Source organism: Centrocercus urophasianus, unplaced genomic scaffold (assembly GCF_019232065.1).
Source record: "Centrocercus urophasianus isolate 14NV4802_14NV808 unplaced genomic scaffold, USGS_Curo_1.0 seq_19, whole genome shotgun sequence".
Taxonomy (NCBI): domain Eukaryota; kingdom Metazoa; phylum Chordata; class Aves; order Galliformes; family Phasianidae; genus Centrocercus; species Centrocercus urophasianus.
Genome location: NW_024884744.1, coordinates 13,765,666 through 13,778,189, shown reverse-complemented (window position 1 = coordinate 13,778,189; position 12,524 = coordinate 13,765,666). Strand labels below are relative to the sequence as shown.

The following is a 12,524-nucleotide window of genomic DNA, read 5'->3' as shown; positions in this document are numbered from 1 at the left end:
TTAAAAGGAACACTTTTCACCTTAAAAGGAATTATTTTATAATTAAAACGACATACAACAGACATTTTGAGCCAAAAACAGCACTATCCTCCCCCTCCTTTTATTTTTTCTAAGCTATCTTTTTTAACACTAAACAGTGATAACACTATTTGCACTCAAACAATACTCTTCACACAAGACAACTTACCATTAAAATTACAGTACAGGAGATGGAGAGAAAACACAAACTAGTCAGCCATTACAGCTATCTGTTGACGCTTTAGTTTTTCAGCTTAATACCACTTTGTCCTCCAAAGAATCCCACAGTACTGGTGGTAGTTAAAAGCTCAACGAGGTTTCTCAAGAATCATCTTAGGGAACGTGGTCACCAAAGCGAACTAGAAACAGAAATTGGTTCCTCTTATCCAAAAATCCGAGTGAAGGCCTTGTGTACTTGCCAGAAGATGCTCCAGCAGCCACATACATTTATCTAAAGCTGTCACCTTCGGGTATATCATTACTTCAAGCTCCTCCTCTCACACAAACACCTCAGAAGCTACAGAGATAGACTACGATTACTGGTTTTACCCTAGCAGTGACACAGAGCTTGCTCATGTTACAGCTGAGTATACCCAACTTTGGGAATTGAGTCAAAACAAATGATTCCACCCGTACAAGTTTATACCAACAATGTAAAAGAACAGACACAGAACTTATCACAGGGTCACTGATAAAACTTTGAGAATTCTGCTGTAACAACGTGAAATTAGATCAACTTCTCCCACCACAAACATTGTTCCAGTCTACAGAAGCAGAAAGGACAATGCAGTTTAGTTCATACCCAGTCACAGAGGAATATGCTAAACTTCTTCCCATCTCAGAGGTGGTCCACCAACCCTCCAACTCTTCAGTGACAGGGCAAGCTCACCACCCAGTGCAAATCTACTTGGATGCCATAACCTGAAATACAAGTAGCAACTAGCAACCTTGATTTTGGATGCACCTTGACTTTCTTTACTTAGGTATTTACATCACTTTATTCTACTATAGGTTGAGCTTCTGCTTTCAGCTGCTACAGGTACAGATTCGCACCTGTCACTTTCTGCTTTTAATATCAACGGATGTTGTTTTTCTTTGGTCAATTCTTTAGAGTTTTTTTTGTTGCTGCTGCTTTGTTTTCAAAACAGGTTAGATTATGTGTAATGATAGAGGCTTACAAGCAGCAGCTCAGCTATGTTTCACACAGGCTACCTGAGATTCAGGGGAAATACAATAGCTTGCATCTTTTCTACTTGTCACAATAAGTCATTTCAGAGCAGCGCTCATGAGACTGAGCACAGAACTCTCAGTCCTTGAATTTCTCACCTGAACTATTACAAGCTTATGCACACTGGGTTAACGTCTTCTGAACATCTTCCTTAAGGGAAGTGTGGAGATCCCTGGATGAGCAACAGGCTTTAATGACAGTTAGAATATTTATGACAAAACAGCTGGAGTCACTGACATATCAACCAAACACTTAAACATACTACACCATTTTGTTGTTCTCTTCCTCTTAGCTGCCAACAGGGTATTTTAGGCTAAAAATAAGGCATTTAAAGAACCCTGAAGCAAAAATGATCCAGAAACACAATAAGGTAAAAAACAACAACAACAAAAATACACTCTTCAAAGAGATCCCAGTACTGTTAATGGTATTTCTAGGAATAATCACTTTTGTGAGAAACTAATATTTAAGGCTTTCAAATATACCTTCCATAACATTACTGCAATGAGATTTTATTTGTTTACTCTAGGAGTGCAGGTAGAAAGATATTCTCACTGAATTAGAGTTCGGCACGTACTCCCGGATGAGGACTATTAGACCACAGCTTTCCACTCCTTCCAGCTTCAAAGCTGTCTCTTACTGCAAGCAGACTACAGAAAGAAAGAAAAGCTGTTTAATATATTGTAGTTCCTTGAGGCACAGGTAAATTAGAGATACTTACATGCTGCTACTGTGGTTGAAGGACAAATTTTGAAAAGAAAAAAAAGAAAAGGTTGGAAAGAACATTTTCTGGAAGTTAAGCCCACTTACACATATTGAATACTTGAAGGCAGACAATCTTAAATTTGTGATGCAATTAAGTCTTGAAAAACTAATTGAGTAATGACAGAACATCAGCAAATGCCAGAACGGAAAGTTCTCTGAACAGAGAGATCAGAGCACTTACTATCACTTTCAGACTTAAGGAGAGGTCATGCACTATTTTTTTCTTGAATGTAAAACTACTTAAAACAGCCAATTACCATTAAATAGGATCCAAATGGAAAATGCCAGCATCTAAGTTCACCAGAAGGTATTTGTGAGCAGACCACTACCTGTAGAAGGTAAGGGTGAAATAAGATACAAACTGTCTAATTGTTACAATCTCCACTTGTTTCAACACAGCTACTCAAGTGATACATTTATCTAAACCCCAGCTGTTTCCTTCAACCCTTTTATTTTCCCCCAAACAATCAAAACTAGCAAATTGCTGCCTTCTACTCCCACCCTTCCTGAACAATACTCACGTCAAAAGTAATGAACAGCAAACAACTCTGAGACATCTGCAAAGCAGTGAAGAGCAGTAATACCACACAGCTTCTATACACAAGTACTAAAACAGGAAGCCCTGCTACAGGCAAGAACCTCATCACTTAACTAAGCATCAGTGGTTACACATCACTGGCACTGTGAGTATCAGGGGACAGGCAGAGAGGAAAAAGCCCTTCAGTACATACAGCAACCAATAATTCTCCAGTACTCTGGCATAAAATATTTACCTAGAATCTCTATTCCGTCACAGTTGGCCTTGGTTAACAAGGATGAATTCGAGTTGAAGGAATAGGAAAATACTCTTACAGGACATGACTAATAAAGCCCAGATTATTTAGCCTGGCAACTTGAAGGCCATAAATGCTTTCTGTAAGGGCCAAGGGTAGGACACTGTGAGAAGAAAATTATTTAAAATGAGATTACAACACTGATAGTCAGCAGGCAAAACAAAATTGCAAGGGTGCCTTTCAAGATGTAAGTTGCAGAATTTAATTCAAGAGATGACACACTGAAACAATCTTCCAAGAGGACTGAAGAATTAACAAGCATGAAAACACTGCTAACACATGCACTTAACTGCTTTTTAGATGTTTGTGAGTTTTAAATACAAGTGATGTACAAACAGTACTGGCAGATTACACTTTGTTATTCCAAGTTTCTTACTAAGCTTATCCCTGGATGACAGTACTTCACTGTCCTCATATACAGCTTACAAACAACAACCTCTATTTTATTAGGCCAACCAAGAGACAGACGAGATGCTCACACTGCTCAGGACTAGGACATAAAGAGGTCACAAATGACACTGCAAAGAAGCCAAAAATGCTGTCTGCAGTTTTAAGTTTTCCTTGCCCTGTCCCATGGTTCTACCAATAACAAACAAAATAACAAAGTAAGGGAAAATAACCCACCCCAGCACATTGGGCTCAGGTGGGAGAAGGCAGAAGATAACTCTACTCAAAGCAAGTTACTGCAGCATAAGCAGTGGCTTCAAGGATTTAAAAATAAAAAACCCACAAACCATACACTACTCTTCAGCATGGAGTAAGTATGCAGAGGCTGTTTATTGAGCTCGATCCTTCTCTTGCTGTGTCACTCTGTGCCCATATGTTTCAGTTTGATATCTCCCAGATGCAGGGAGGGGTGGGGCAGGAATAGTGCCAGAAGTTGATACATTCAGGAAACCAAACCAACTACTCAATTTTTTGGCACAAGCTCGCTGTAGATCTAGCAGACGAAGACACGGGAGCTTCGTGACAGATTAACACAGATTTTTGCAGTTGAGTTATAACATTTAAGCAACATTTAAGACAACCAGTACTTCAGAACTGGTTACAGAACAAAGAGACAAAACATTAACGCAGCTCTGCTGTTCAACCAGCCTGCTCTCTAGTTTTGATTTGCCCAGCAGGCTTTCCAACGAGCCTGACGTGATTTTGTTGAAGGGTACCAACACACAATCTGTTAGGAAGAAACCACTTCTTAGCTGGAGGGGAATAGTTTTTAGATGACAAAAACTGTCAGACACACTAAACAATTCTGTGATGCAGAGCAACCCACTTGGTTTACTTTGATCAACTTTTTAAAATATTCTGACACCAAAAACAAAAGTAAAATCAACCGCATTAGCAGTGCATGCAAGATGTGACAGGGTTTCCAGCAATTTCAAGCAGTCATGTGACACTGAAAGAAAAACACAACAAGGAAGCTGATGCTACAGACAGAAGCAAGGCTGGTTTAGGGCAGACTACAAACAAGAGAAGGGAGCTGACAAAGCAGTTCTGGTGACACTAAAGGAAACCATCAGAATTTACGTGTAATAGCTCAATCATCTCAATATGATAGAAAACCAGACTTCGTCTGAACAAAACACTCAACGTCCTCAAAAGCAGATGATGCAACTACATTAAGGATCCAATCTTATTTACAGCTACAATCATAGTTTCAACAGCTTTTGCCTAAATCTACCCACAGAGGAAGAAGTCTGATTACCCAGGAACATACTTCAGACCACCTCTGGAAGCAATGAAGTATTGCAACTAACAGGTTATTTGTGTTGTATTTTGACAGTGACAGATTGAGCTTGCTGTGGTTGTTACTTGAGTGGAATCTCATAGGCATCTGCATTAATTTTAACTGTGCGCTCAGGAAGCAACTTATTACTGAAGTTGTATTTATCTCAGGTTTCCAAATACGTACTTCCCAGATTCAAGCTTACTTGCATCTGCATATAACACAGCTAAACCAGAATCTTCAGTGGCATTCTGTTCCAACTCCAGTTTGGTTTCAGCAACATTAAGAACCCCTATGCTATTTTGAGGGGGGAAAAAAAAAAAAAAAAAAAAAAAAAAACCACCAAGGATGAGAATTATTTACTTTGACCACAGTGCCCTACAGTGTAAACATGAATACATTCCTTCACATACAAAATTCTACAACATTCACCTTTCCCCCTCACAGTTAATCTGATGAGATCTAGTTTTTCATCCTGTCAAAGTAGTATTAGAACTCCCAGATTCAACCACGCAATGGTATTTCTCTAAACAGTGCCTCTTCTAGTTGCAGTCAAAGTGCAGATGAAAGTCTCCAGCAGGAGCCCAGTACAAAACGTGGCAGAGATCTACATATAGTCACAAGCCTGCAAATATTTGAGGTAAGCTAGAAATAGGGAGTATGCAGCAGCATGTTTCTACTTTAAAGCTGTCATACAAAAAAAAAAAAAACCTGAAGAAAGCATACTTGCCATTTTATTTTTGGCAAAAAATACATATATTTCATCTTCTGCCAAACTTTCTGTAACGTAATAAGGGAACAAAGCTAACATCTATAATCCTTAACCACAATCTTATGGTATAACACAGCTCTTCATTCTTACTACCACTGTTTTACTGTAGAAAGTTGACTATCTTCTGAACACCGCAGGCAGAATCCCAGCATAGTGAGATACAGCAACAAGCATTCTCATTTAAACTAACATGAACAACGCCATAGAATAGACTGCAGTGGACTTTTAAAGGGCTACTTTTAAGATTTGGAATCTTTGCAGAACGTCTGCTGAAGTTATATAGCTTCCATCACTTTCTTGTAGTTAAAATGGCATTTGCACCTCAAGCTTTTTAACTGAGCCTTCCAACCAACTTGTATCTTAACGTACACCAATGGAATTTGTGCCCATTTCATTACTTGAACTCACTTATTTTGACTACTGTTGCTGAAAGCTAGCCATGCAGCATCTTTTCAGGGGCTGGTCAACTCAGGCTTAGCCAGGCCACGACCCCTTCATGAAGGATCAGCTCTTCAAGCTGCTACGCTCAAAACAACCACAAAGATCAAAACAAGTAGAGTTTGCACCAGAAATCACAGTTCCCATTCAGCAACTTGGTTGCAACAGCATATCCTCAAAATAAAGAGGAGGAAAAAACTCACTCCTAAGGCTGTACACCAAATGTAAACTTGGAACTCTTTAGTCCTCTCTAAATGCATGGCCCCATTCCACCTGTGATCAGAAGGTTCAGTTACATGGCAGACACCTTCTTAAGGCCAGTGAGGAACACTGTACTGAGTAATCTAATTACATTAGAGATTTGACAACACTAGCATGAGAAAATATCTTCTAACCCACATCTTCCAGTAATATTTGTCCAAAAATAGACATCTACCACAGATTCATAATCTACACATGCATGGGCAGCTGTCCTCGCCAACTCAAAGAGTTTAAGTAAGCATTCACTATTCCAGTGCCAATAGCACTTAATGTAAGTCCCTTTCTATGTTGAGAGTGAGGGGGGAAAGAATAAAAGTTGTCTTTCTTTTTTGCGAGAGAGTGGAAGCTGACAATCACACATGCATTTGTGATTTAAGCTTTGCCATTTGTTTGGTCCACAACACTTACATTGCTCCTAAAAACAAATATATATATATACACACACACACACACACACACACACATATACATACATATATATGACATATATATATATATGATATATATATCAGTTCTCAAAAGATATTACATACACTTATTTTTTTAATTTCCACTTTTATTCACCAGTGCTTGGTTCTTCTACATTTCACTAATCTTGGACTAAGAGAGAAAAGAGCATGGCACAGAGATCTTTTCTTGTATCCAGAAAGGACAAAACAAGCCATAACAAGCTTACAGTGAAGCAGGCTAGACATGAAGAAAGAGCAAGAACAAAACAGCACATGATTTCTAAAAGCTAAGATGGTGAAAGACTAGTTACCTTGGAGCACGATTATGCACTAGACTACCCATGAAGGTTTAACCCAGGTCTATTTTTCTTAATGGGTTTACCTTTATAGACTATCCCTAAGGAACAATCAAAGTAAGAAATCTCCATTACAGTTACAGTTGTGCATTAACAATGAATGCTATTAACAACATTTCAAAAACACAGCAGCAGTCGGCCACAAATGTAGAGGAGCACAGGAATGCCTGCCTTCCAACTAGACAGCCTTCCTGAAGACTAACACCTCTGTCCCCAGATAATATCTGCATGCCAGAAAATAAACAACATTCTAGAACCCTCCATTCCACCTTCACCCAAGCCTAGCAAGTATTTGCCTTTCTTCACACTAAGTTCACTTCTTTTGATGTTACACACAAAGTAATGGTCATCAGTAACATGTCATTCTGAAGGAAGAATCAACAACAAAAAAAAAAAAAAAAAAAAAAAAAAAAAAAGCCTTCTTGTTCAACAGGTTCCAAGGACCTCAGCTTCCATTCTGAAATAGCAGACTGCTGCTCATAATTCTAGGTTCAGTGTCAGGAGATTACTCAGGCCATTCCTGAGGGTCACATCTTCCCTGTTCTATCACACATTATTTTAAAGCAGACACCATCACATAGCAGACCAATCCATTCAGAAAACACTGAGACATTTGATTGCCCTCCCATGACAAAGCACTGAATTACTACAACACAGAAACCTTCCAGTCCCCTCCTCACATCCATCTTTTTATGTGTTTGGTTTTTTCTTTCCTATCACTCAAGAAAATGTAGTGATTTTATCAGCTTGATGATCAATTAAAAGCTATCTAGACCAAAATAGTAGAAGTCAAGTGGGGAGCAGAACCAAACGACCTCCAGAGGTCATTTCTAAACTAATTTATTCTATTATTCATTACAAAAACAAAAAAAGGCTTTCTTTGATCAACTGAAGGCAGCTATGACAAAAAAAATCAGTTACTACATCTCACTTGCTCAGTACTGAAGTCCAGTATCAGGTCACCATGATGAACACTACTGAATCACACTCAACTTCCCCAGTTTTTCCTATATTGCAGTTTTCTCTTAAAAAGCAGACTGTCACTCTCAGACACAGCAGTTTTCTGCCATGTTAGTCCTGTATATGTTCATGAGTCAACTAAGATTGGCAACAGTCAGCACGTTACAAGACAAGCCTTGTTACAGGCAGAGTAGAATCGCTCGTGTGTGCTTGAACCCCAACTGCCAGACAGAATTAAAGGAGACTACAATTGTGTATTTCCACAGTTAGATTCAACCAACTTGCTGAGAACGATTTTATCACATGGCAGCATTAGGAGAACAATTGCAGCTCAGAACTAACCATCACAGTAAGTAACCATCCCCACTATTTCAAAGCATGCAGCAGAGAAGCTAGCTGACTTAAGTTGTTTTTCACAGTGACTGGCATCACATGCAGCTGGAAATTTTTGGTTCACAAAAGATTGTTGAATTCATATTTTACGTTAAATTATTTTGTCTGGTGCGACATTCTGAACCAAAAAGCTACATGCAAGTGTTTTGTGATAAATAGATGCTTGATAATCTTTAAGGAGCAAAACTTATTCAAGCAAATTGTAAAAACACAGGACAGCTAATGAAACTTTGTATTCCAGTTATCAGCTTCATATCATGAATCAAAACTTTACTATGAAAATGCTCTATAAGAAATTGGTCCATACACTGCCATAAGCTTGCTGCAATACTGCATATAAACTAAAATATCAAGAGCAAATTTACAGTAAACTGTACTGCTTCAGAAAAACATCCATTGGCCCAAAGGTAATTGCTTACCCTGCTACCAGAAAGTTCAGATGCATCACTGCCTTCACTGTCAGTACTGAACTGGGCAGTGACAGCTTGATTAAAAATTTCCAAAAAATTTGTCAGAGTCCACAAACTGCTTAATAGGGAGTGTTACTAATTTTGCAGGTGATGAACAGGACACACATCATCAGACCAGCCAATGGAAGATCCCAGAAACATTCCAGGTCCCAGTTTCTGACAAGACAGTACACGGCGTACAACTTTGGGACCTGATTATACACTGGTACAATAATTCCGCCTCGGTGTGACAGAAGACAGACCAGTGATGAGCAGTGTTCTATGTGCTACTTACTAATTCCCTAGTTAGAAAATGCAGCACAGCCTAAAGAAGTAACACAGATAGTTCTGACGTTCACTTACACTGCAAAGTACCAACATGCAGGTTAATCGAACAGTAACTTTCCTACTCAAACCTCAGCTTCACTGCTAAAAATGAAAGCGGTTTAGTCAGGTTGTCTCACCAAATGGTCTCAAAGTAAGTAATACTTATCAGTAATATAAAGACTTACAAAAACTCATCACGACTTTAACTATGAAATTAAAGTCAGCTCCATCAGGTTTCAAAAGAAAAAAAAAAAATGCTGTACTGGGAATGCAGGGTCCTTGTTACCCATAGCTGTACACCTCAAGCATCAGCACGATATTACAAAAGGTCTTCACTGCAATTCTTTTCTATAATGTATACATCCTGAGTTTGAAGACAATAGGTCAAAGCATAATATAGAAATAAAAGAAACTTCTGCATGGCTCCTTATCAAGGAGGAGTTTCAATCACTCATTTACTAAGATACAGGTTATTTCCCTGCTGGTTAACAGCCAGAACTTCTACAAGACATGAAAAGACTCCATTTTCATAAGCCTCTTACTCAACACATCAGCACTCCTACTAAAGTAGATCTGCTATATTAATAAGTAGTAATGCCACATCACAGATGACCTACAATTTTTCTACTAACAGCTAAAACCAGTTTCAAATCCTACCTATGGAGCCATCTGGAGCCTGGAGAACACAGACTACAAGTCAGTATCACAAGCTGAACACCAGATTTTACAGAAACACTAAGAGGGAAAAAAAATAACACCCACACTCAGACCACCTATATTTCTATCTCAAGAATAGGAGGCACTCAGCAACAAATGTTTCAGAAAAAAACTTCAATTTTTAAGACCAAACCTATAGAACTACACTATGTGCACAATTGAGCCACTCACAATAAGTTCCCTTACCACAAGCTGAAAACGTGAGCTTTTAAGAAGCACTAGAAGTGTTATTTACTCATCAGAATACTGCTTTTAAACATTTTAGTTGAGTGTGACACCTGTAAAAATTGAAATACTACAATTTTCATTAATATATTTAATCCCTATGAATATTTATCAGTTAGGGTATCAAAAAGCAGAGAGGTATTGTTATTTTTCAAGCACTGCTTTGATCTTCATCACACATTTGTATATGCATGTATTAAAATTTTCTAAAATACTTTGAAATCTCACAGATCTGTTTAAGCAGCAATTAAACACACACAGCCTGCATACAACCAGGAACAATCTTGGAGGTGGAGAGGGAAAGAGAGAACTGTAAAGAAGGCAGCAGATAAACAGAAGCAATCACAGCAAGGCCTGCTTGTTTTTGAAGCCTTCCAAAGGAACTATATCCAGTTACAGCAAAAAAAGCTTGTGAAATAAACTAAAACATAAGTCATTAAACACCTCCTCTTCCCTATTCTGAAGGATGTATGTCATACAGTGAGGTGGTAACTAATTAGCTCCTCTTCCTGACAGCTTTTAAAGCACCAGGAAGCTCAGTAAGCAGAACGCAGTGCAGAAACTGTGGAAGTTGCCCCATTCAAGGAAAGTTTTATACTGTGGGGTTAGAAAGCCCAGATCGGTGTTGTGACTGCAACAGGGTATGGAAATGGCCCGGTAGGAAAAAAAAGAAAAAAAAAAGAGAACGAGACAATGCAATCTTGTATAATCATCTGGAAATATATATATATGAAATATTTCTAACTAAAATTAATACTAGATTGCTACACATAACAAAACTACCCTCCAAACAAACTGCACAGGCTCTGAAAACGCTCCCGAGCCACACGCCAGAGTTACAGAATCAATGTAGGCCAGTACCAAGCACCCGTTTCTTCTCGTGTGTAAATGCGACACAATCAGGCCTCACAGGCAGGCCTTCCCAGCACAGGCAGGACCTTTGTTCCTTACGTCGATGTTTTTCCCCCGAAGCCCTCGACATAACTTTCCATTCTTCCCCCCGTTCTCTCCCGGCTCACGGCCCAGACTCTCGGGCCGCCCCCGCTCGGAGCCCCCCGGCGGACGAGGGCCGGCGCACCAGGAAGGGGGGCCGGGAACAATGCCGGGCCACGGCGCAGGAAAGCAGGCCCGCAGCGCGGCGGGCAGCGCCGGGACGGCACCGGGCAGCGCCGGGCGGGCGGGCCAGCAGCAGCCGCCGGAGCGACCTCCGAGCGCGATACGTTATGCAAGAGAACGGCGCGGCCGGGAACTCGTATCGCGACCGAAAGCGACAAAAAACAGCGGCTCCGGAGTGCTGGCTGCGAAAATAATCCGGCGGGCAGGGCCGCAGCTCGGCCCTACATCGCCTCCGTTGTCTCCCCACCTCCTTCCTCTTCCTTCCCCCAGAAAGGCTCTGAAATATGGACGACGGGCGATTATGGAGCATTTTTGCCAAGCCGGGCTGTGAGGTGGGGGGGGAGGGGGAGAGGAGTTGCTTTTTTTTATTTTTCCTCTAAGATATTTGATAGCGTCTACGGGAAAGGAAAAAAGAAAGAAAAAAATAAAGAAAGAAGGAAAGAAAAAGAAAAACAAAGAAAAACACGGGAAGAATCATCAGGGCAAAGGGGCCGACGGCAGCGGGGGAGGGAGAGGCGGAAGGGCACGGCGCGGTGTCAACACTGACGCTGCCCTTTTGTATCGGCAGCGGCACCGGGCCGGGCCCCCCCCCTCGGCCTCTCGCGGCCCTCAGCCCCCACCGCCACCCCGGGCTGCGCGCCCACCCCCCCACCCGGAGGCGAGGAACGGCGGCCCGGCCCCGCGGCCCGATGGCCGGCCCAATTGCCGCCCCACCGACCCCGCGGCCCCCGTACCCCGCACCCACCTCGGAGCCCAGCCGCCCCCGCGCACCCGAACAACGGCCCGGGCCGGAGCCCCGCAGAAGGGCGGCGCGGTTGGGCAGATACGGCGGGGCCCATAGAACGGGGGCCCGGGAACCGGGGACTCAGAACGCCAAGGAGCCCCAGAACACTGAGGCCCCGCGGCCCACCTCCCCCAGTGGCCCAGCGAGGAAGCGGAGGGGCCGCGGGTACCTAGTTTGTCCCGATGCGGCCTCCGCAAACGCTCCGTGCCTCCTCGCCGCCCGGCAGCAGCCGCCTCTCTTCCCTTCAATTATCAGCTGAAGCCGCAGCACCGAGCGGCATCCGCCTCCGCCGCCGAACCCCTTCCAGCGGCGCGGGGGGGAGCCCGGCGGACTACTTTCTCCCGGCGTCGAGGCCCCGCCGGGGCCCGCGCAGCCTCCGGCCCGACGGGCGGCCCCCGCCCGGGCTGCCGCCCCCCACGCGGCCCCCGCGGCGGCCGTGCGTGCGCCCGGTTCCCTGCGCTCGGTGGGTTCGGCGGCCGCAGCGCGGTATCCCTCCGCCGGGGTCGTCACCCCGGGGTCCGCGCCGGGACCTCCCCTCCGGCAGGGGGCGGGAGGGGCGAGAGAGGCCCGCGGGGCAGCGGCGCTCCGCGGGGGGCTCAAACGCTGGCCGGCCGCTGTGCCGGAGCCGCCTCTGCTCCTTTAAGAGGGGGCCGGGCCGGCGGTGACCCCGCGCGATGTCCGCCTCTTCCTGGTTGCTATAGTCACCG

The 12,524-nt window shown here is 42.9% G+C and overlaps 1 protein-coding gene across 7 annotated transcripts in view; it reads right to left on the bottom strand.

Moving 5' to 3' along the window:
- Positions 1-12,134, bottom strand: part of TRIP12 (thyroid hormone receptor interactor 12) — a 67,902-nt gene extending 55,768 nt beyond the window's left edge. For 6 of the 7 annotated variants that reach the window (XM_042821140.1, XM_042821143.1, XM_042821144.1 and 3 more), the window contains exon 1: positions 11,987-12,134. The gene's annotated coding sequence lies outside the window, so the exon portion shown is untranslated. Of the gene's footprint in view, positions 1-187; positions 378-820; positions 927-11,986 lie in introns of those variants that run through there. The other variant, XM_042821142.1, reaches the window with a different exon arrangement.
- Positions 12,135-12,524: the final 390 nt, after the last annotated feature.